The following is a 7,500-nucleotide window of genomic DNA, read 5'->3' as shown; positions in this document are numbered from 1 at the left end:
GAGAAGGAGGAGAAGGAGGAGAAGGAGGAGAAGGAGAAAAGGCCCCAATAAGAATACCAGAAAGAAATCCAAGCAAGACGAGAGGCAGAGGAGGGCTGTGTGTGCGGGCGCAGGGGAGCGAGAGGAAGGGCAGCGCGGGTGTTGGTGCGGTATTGTTTACCAACAACATGGCGGCACCAAAGGACCGAGCGCCTCCCCCCCTAGGACCCAACCCACCCTACCTATCCTACCTATCCTACCAAGCGTATCCATCCTGCCGCCCGAACCTCGTATTGGTTACATTGACGATGAAATGTTGCGCGTCATAAACAGGATATCACTCTTCCTTTGTCTGTCCGTCTGTCTGTCTCTCTGCCTGATTGTTTATGTAGATCTCTGACTGACTGCCTCATTATGCCTGTCCTTTTCTCGGTCTTCTATCTAAGTCGGTCTTTCCCAGTTCCTACGTTCACTCAAAACTCCCTCCTTCTCTCCCTCTCCCTTATCTCTTCTCCCTCCATCCCTCCCTTCTTGATTGTCCCTCCCCTCTCCTCCCTCCATCCCTCCCTCCTTGACTGTTCCTCCCCTTTTCTCCCTCCATCCCTCTACCACCGTCCATCCCTTCAGCCCCCCCCCCCCTCCATCTCCCTCCCTCCAATCTTCCCTCCCTCGTAGCACCGAACACCCGACGAGGCAATTGCTCCTCGTCCGCACTGACTGTGAAGTACGTTAGTCTATGAACACAATTACCTCACAATTAAGGGTGACTCGAGCTCGAATAATGAGCAAAATATCAGCCTTTTTTGAGTTCTGCAACCCGGATATCAACGTAATCATCATCATTATCAACTTCTAAACATCATAATCTAAGCCAAGCCTAACTGCTCCTCCTTCCATTCTGTTCTTTTCTCTTTCTTTATTCCTTTCCCTCTTCACATCCCGTCCTCTCTAACTCATCTGCATCTCCTTTCCATTCCACATCTAGAAAGAGCGTGATTAAGCGTGACCAGTGTGAGCACGAAGGCCAGGCAGACTGATAGACCGACCACAGATCAGCTGACCGCCAAAGTCACAAGTTGCCTCAGGCTCTACCTCCTCCCCTCCCCCTCCCTTTTCCTCCTCCCCTCCCCTCCCCCTCTCTCTTCCTCCTCCCCTCCCCGTCCCTTCTCCTCCTACCCTCTTCCTCCCCCCTTCCCCCTTCCCACCTCCTCCCTTCCCCTACCCTCCTCCCGCCTCAAGGCCCCTCGAAGCCGCGGGCTCTCTACACCACCTCGTTTCTTTCTTTATTTTTTACTCTCGTTCTATATTGGTTTCGTCGATTTTCCTTTCTTTTTTTTTTGGAAAACCTACAGGTAAAATCGCTATTTTTTAGCGTCCGAATTCCTTTGCCTGGCACCGCAGCGGCTGTGTCCGATTCCCAGAACGGTGAATGGATTCATGTTTTGATGCTCTCGTTCGCATGTCCTTACGCCCTTCAGGTGTCAACCGCGCACCCAAAACGAAGGCACACACAAAGGCTTAGATGGGCTGCGAACAGACAGAGACACATAGCGCGCCAGCACACCATTACATATACGTACATACATACATACATACACAAACACACGTACGCACATGTGTGTGTGTATATGTATGCGTGTATGTACATGTGGGTGTATGTGTGTGTTTATGTGTATGTGTACAGTAAGTTTGTGTACGTGTGTATGGGGGTGTGTGCGTGTGTGTGTGTGTGTGGGGGGGGGGGGGGGTGCGTGCATGCGTGGGTGCGTGGGTGCGTGGGTGCGTGGGTGCGTGTGTGTGCGTGTGTGTGTGTGTGTGTGTGTGTGTGTGTGTGTGTGTGTGTGTGTGTGTGTGTGTGTGTGTGTGTGTGTGTGTGTGTGTGTGTGTGTGTGAGTGAGTGAGTGAGTGAGTGAGTGAGTGAGTGAGTGAGTGAGTGAGTGAGTGAGTGAGTGAGTGAGTGAGTGAGTGAGTGAGTGAGTGAGGGAGTGAGAGCTTGAGTACCTATATGCCTGTATATATGTATATACAAATATACGTACGGTGTGTATCTTGCCTCCCTAACTCTCTGTGGCTGGATAAGGGACATGCTTCCAGGTAAGGGAATTTCCTCAGACAAACCTTTGCGGTTTCACACGGAGGAAGAAAAAAAAACCGACGCTCACTCGCCTCGGGCTCCGCCTGCGCTTCCGTCTCAATTCTTTCGTAGTTATTGCTCGAGGGGAGGGGGGAGGGGGGTGAATGGAGGGATTGAAGAAGGGTGGAAGGGAGAGAGGGATGAAGGCGGGGGGAGGAAGGGAGGGAGGGTGGAAGAGAGAGAGAGGCAAGGAGGTGGAGGGAGGGTGGAAGGGAGTGAGGGATGGATGGGTAGGAGGGAGCAAGAGAGGCAAGGAGGTAGAAGGAAGGTCGAAGCGAGGAAGGCAAGGAGGCGAAGGGAGGGTGGAAAGGAGAGAAGAAAGGAGAGAGGCAAAGAGGGTGGAAGGGAGAGAGAGGCAAGGAAGTGAGGAAGGGTGAATGGGAGAGAAGGAGGGAGGGGGGAAGGAGGGCTTGAGAGACGAGGAGGTGGAGAAAGGGTGGAAGGGAGAGAGGGAGGCTAGGAGGAATAGGAGTTTGAAGGTAGGGGCGAAATAAGGGATGGAAACAGGGACAGAGGAGTCGAAGGAGGGAGGGAGAGAGGAAGGGAGAGGACCAAAGCAGACTAGACGCACGCCCAACAGCCAGCCCCAGCAACCAGCCCCAACCCAAAGGCCCTGTGGTGCACTCTCTCACCCTCCTCCCCTCTCGTCCCCTCTCCTCTCTTCTCCTCTCTTCTCCTCTCCTTTCCTCTCCCCTCCTCTCCCACTCCCCTACCCTCCTCCCCTACCCTTCCCCTCCCTCTTGCCCTCCCCCTCCCTCTTGCCCTCCCCCTCCCTCGCCTCGCCCTGCCATGACCAGCGGGTTCCATGACACGACTTCGGACCTCGACACTTGAAGCTCTTGTCATGTCCGGGTCACGCCATCGCCGCTTCCTGTCCTTCCTCCTCTCGTGGCTTCTGACCCGGCGCTCTCTTCGCTCCGATTTTATGTACTTTCAACTTAAAAGAAGGCTGTTGTTCATGTGTTCTCTCTCTCTCTCTCTCTCTCTCTCTTTCTCTTTCTCTTTCTCTTTCTCTTTCTCTTTCTCTTTCTCTTTCTCTTTCTCTTTCTCTTTCTCTTTCTCTTTCTCTTTCTCTTTCTCTTTCTCTTTCTCTCTCACTCTCTCTCTCTCTCTCTCTCTCTCTCTCTCTCTCTCTCTCTCTCTCTCTCTCTCTCTCTCTCTCTCTCTCTCTCCCCCTCTCTCTCGCTCTCTCTCTCTTTTTCAAGTAATGCTGTTCCTTCGCCAAAATTGTTCCTTCCCTGAAATCGCTGTTCATTCACTGAAACTGTCGCACCTTCAATTGAAATCAGTTTTCACTCACTGAAGCTGGTGTAACTCATTGAAATTCCACAGTAAACTGACCTCCACGGCTGTTCGTCCCGGAAAGCGTAACCGCATATCTGGTTCTGGCATCACGTGACTGCTTGGGGCTACCCGTCAACAATTAATCAACCTAACCTATTCAAACTGACGATATGCTTAACTAATCAATCCGAATTAACGTGCCCTACAAGGTAATGTTATATTCCACTGTATTCTTTTCTGCTGTATTCTGCCCCATACCCTGAACGCAAACGAACTGTAAACTGTGAACCTAAAGCTAATTGCAATAATACTAATAAATACACAGAAAAGAGTTTCAATTAAAGAAAACGAGAGAAGAGAAGAGAAGACCGGAGTAGAGGAGAGTAAAGTAAAGAAGAGAAGAGCAGAGAAAAGAGAAGAAAAAAAAGAGAGAAAAAGCAGAAGACACACAAAAATAACGGAATACAATAACAGCCCCAACAACAGCGAACGAGAAGACGGCCAAAAGCCAAAATGGGGATTCAAAAGCCCATTCCCCAACGACTTGCTTGAAAACCCATCTTAGAAGCCGAACGAGCGAGGAGAGGGGGTGAAGGAGGAGAGGGAGAAGGGAGAGGAGGGAGGCAGGGAGGAGGGAGAAGGGAGAGGAGGGAGGCAGGGAGGAGGAGGGAGAGGAGGGAGGGAGGGAGGAGGAGGGAGAGGAGGAGGAGGAGGAGGGAGAGGAGGAGGGAAGGGAGGAGGAGGGAGAAGGAGGAGGAGGAGGAGGGAGAGGGGGTGAAGGAGAAGAGGGAGAAGGAAGAGGAGGGAGGGAGGGAGGGAGGGAGGGAGGAGGAGGGAGAGGAGGAGGAGGGAGGAAGGAGGAGGGAAGGAGGAGGAGGGAGAGGAGGAGGAGGGAGAGGAGTAGGAGAGAGAGGAGGAGGAGGAGTGAGAGGAGGAGGAGGGATAGGAGTAGGAGAGATAGGAGGAGGAGGAGAAGAAGGAGGAGAAGGAAGAGAAGGAGAAGAAGGAGGAGGAGGAGGAGGAGGAGGAGGAGGAGGAGGAGGAGGAGGAGGAGGAGGAGGAGGAGGAGGAGGAGGAGGAGGAGGAGGAGGAGGAGGAGGAGAAGGAGGAGGAGGAGGGAGGAGGAAGAGGAGAAGGAGGGAGGAGGAGGAGGAGAAGGAGGGAGGAGGAGGAGGAGAAGGAGGGAGGAGGAGGAGGAGAAGGAGGAGGGAGGAGGAGAAAGAGGAGGAGGGGAGGAGAGGGACGGAGGAGGAGGAAAACGAGAAGAAGGAGGAGGATATGGAGAAAGAGGAGAAGAATGAAAACTAGAAAAAGAGGAGAAGGAAAATAAGGAGAAATATAGAAGAAGGAGCAGAAACAGAGAGGGAAAGAAAGGGAGGAGAGGAAGAAGAAGAAAAAGAAATAGAAGATGGTTAAAAAAAAGGATGGAGGAGGATGAGAGTGAGAAAGGAGATGAGAATAAAATGTAGGAGGAGAGCAAGAAGAAAAAACACTATCAGACAGAATACAAAAAATATAGAAAAAAAGAACGAATGCCACGAGAAATGAGAGAGAGAAAAAAAACTGAAACGAAAAATAATAGTTGCTGAACAGTTATCAACTGCAAAGCATCTCTGGAATCCTGCTTACGAGATGCCAAGGCTATCAGGAAGGAACAATTCATCAGTGAAGCAACACTTAGACCATACTCGTCACTGATGAAAATTCGACCACTACAGTCAAGGGTGATCTGGCACTCCATGGCACCCCAAACCACCTGCATCTTGTCCTCTCTGCTCGTCCAAGGTCTTTGCCTCGGTGATCTGGTAGGTAGGTAAGCGATTAAGGTGTTCAAGGCTCAATAATAAGCCTCATTTCATGGGATGGTAGGCCTATCTACTGGGTAACTGAAGGACGCGCGGGAAATTACTTCACTCTACACGAAACTCCTAAGCCTCGTCACACATCTGCTCCACGGCGGCCTTGAGAAAGCTGAATGAAAGCTTCTGTATCATTGCAAGAACATATAAACACCAAGGCAACAAATAAATAAATCGACGCAGACTGGGGAGATAAGCCGGCTGCATGTGAGGTCCGCGCCAAGGAGCCCCCGAGCGGTTGCGATATCTTTCTGCGGTATCACGTTGCGTCGGCGCCCTGCGAGGCCAAGCGACACTGGCCAGAGACGCCAGGCAGAGGACCAATCAGTCAATCATTCGGCACACTCGACGCTCCAAGAATGGGGTCTTGGGTCCACTTGACACCGAGAATGGGGTCAAGACCTCGAGCGACACATCACGGAAATGGACGCAAGACATTCCTCATCTCCCGGATGTAGAACTTCGCTGCATCCTACACGGCGCCCAACTAGCATCCCGTTCAAAGTACTCTAACCCTGTACATGGGCGCCCTGTCTCCACGCCTGTATCGGCGGCATCCACGCGAGGTGCAAGTGGATGCCGCCCGGCCCTACCTGCCGTACGATACTATTACTCGGCGGTCAAGATCAAGACGTTCAAGCAGGTTTTCTGACAGGCGTTATTAATCGGGCATGTATCAGGTGACATGAATGTACTTAAGCAAACCTGACAGATGATATCAAGCAAGCATGTGCCAGGTGACATCAATGTAATCAAGCAAACCCCTGGCAGATATCAAGTAAGACAGTGCCAGATGACATCAGTGTACTCAGGCACATAAGAAAGTCATCTGACGAATATCAGTCAGATGACATCACAGACCTGACCGAAGACTTCAAGGGGGCCTATGCAGGTGACAAATCGAGTTCTAAGGAAGACTGACATCACTGAGAAAACGGAGAGACCCCGTTGCTGCTCGCCCGAGATTTTTCAACGTTGTTAAGCAATTGAATTCATGACGAGGTTGCTCGGGGAGAGGAGGGTGGGGGAGGGAGCAGGAGTGAGTGGGAGTGAGATGGGAGGAAGGACGGAGTGAGAAGAGGAAGGAGAGAGTGAAAGGGAAAGACAGTGGAAAAAAGAGGGAGGGATAATTAGTGAGAGAATGAGAGGGAGGGGGGGGGCGAAAGAGAGAAAGCGAAAGAGAAAGAGAGATGGTGACGAATGAGGATATGACGAAGGAGTGGGAAGAGAGAGGAAGCAAGGGGGAGGGGGAAGAAAACCGCGAGGACACGCCGCCTCCACCGCCATTACCACCGCCCATCACGCCCCTGCACAAGACCTCATCTCGAGGCCGCCCTCGCTCCACGCCCTTTACTCTGAGCACCTCCTCCTCTCTCTTCTTTCCTCCCCCCACCCTGTCCCTCTCTCTCTCTGCATGCATGTATATGGTATGTAAAATATATTCAATGTTTATTTGTATGTGTTTCCACGTGCATGCACATGTGCAAGCGCGTGTGTATGTGCACATATGTATATGTATGTGTATCTGCATCTCAACAAGCAAATGCATAGGCATACAAACAAACACTTGTCTCCTGCCCCTCCCTCATTTCGCCAAATCCTGCTTCCACATCCTCCATCCACCGCCATCGCCTCGACCATCATCATCATCGCCGTCGTCGTTTGCGGCCCATCAGCGCCCACGCTGGCCTGCGTCCGGGTACGGGCACCTCCCCCCCCTCTCTCTCTCCCTCTCTCTCTCTCTCTCTGTCCCTCTCTTTCTCTCTTTCTCTTTTTCTTTCTCTTTCTCTTTCTCTCTCATGCACGCACCTATGCACGCAGGTCCACGCATTCACGGACGCAAGCACAGATATACCCACACACAAAATAAATAAACAGAGAAATGCCTTAAATTAAATCAATTTCTGTCCAAATCTGTGAAGATCAACAAGATGAGGTGGTAGAGGAGGATGAGAGGGAAGGAAGGAGGGAGGGCGAGAATGAAGGAAAGCAGGAAGGGAGGAGGGAGGTCGAGAATGAGGGAAGGCAGGAAAGAAGGAGGGAAGAGGGAAGGGGGAAGGAGAAAGCAGGAAGGAGAAAGGATAGGGATTGGGAGACGTGATGGATGAAGGGAGGGAGGGAGGGAGGGAGAGTGGGAGGAAGAGAGAAGAGAGGAGAGGAAAGAAGAGAAGGGAAAGAGGGAGAGAGGGAGAGAGGGAGGAGGGAGGGAGGGAGGGAGGGAGGGAGGGAGGGAGGGAGGGAGGG

The sequence above is a fragment of the Penaeus chinensis genome, chromosome 35, assembly GCF_019202785.1.
Source record: "Penaeus chinensis breed Huanghai No. 1 chromosome 35, ASM1920278v2, whole genome shotgun sequence".
In the NCBI taxonomy this organism is placed as follows: domain Eukaryota; kingdom Metazoa; phylum Arthropoda; class Malacostraca; order Decapoda; family Penaeidae; genus Penaeus; species Penaeus chinensis.
The sequence above is the reverse complement of the archived record's forward strand: the minus strand, read 5'-3'. Positions refer to the sequence as shown.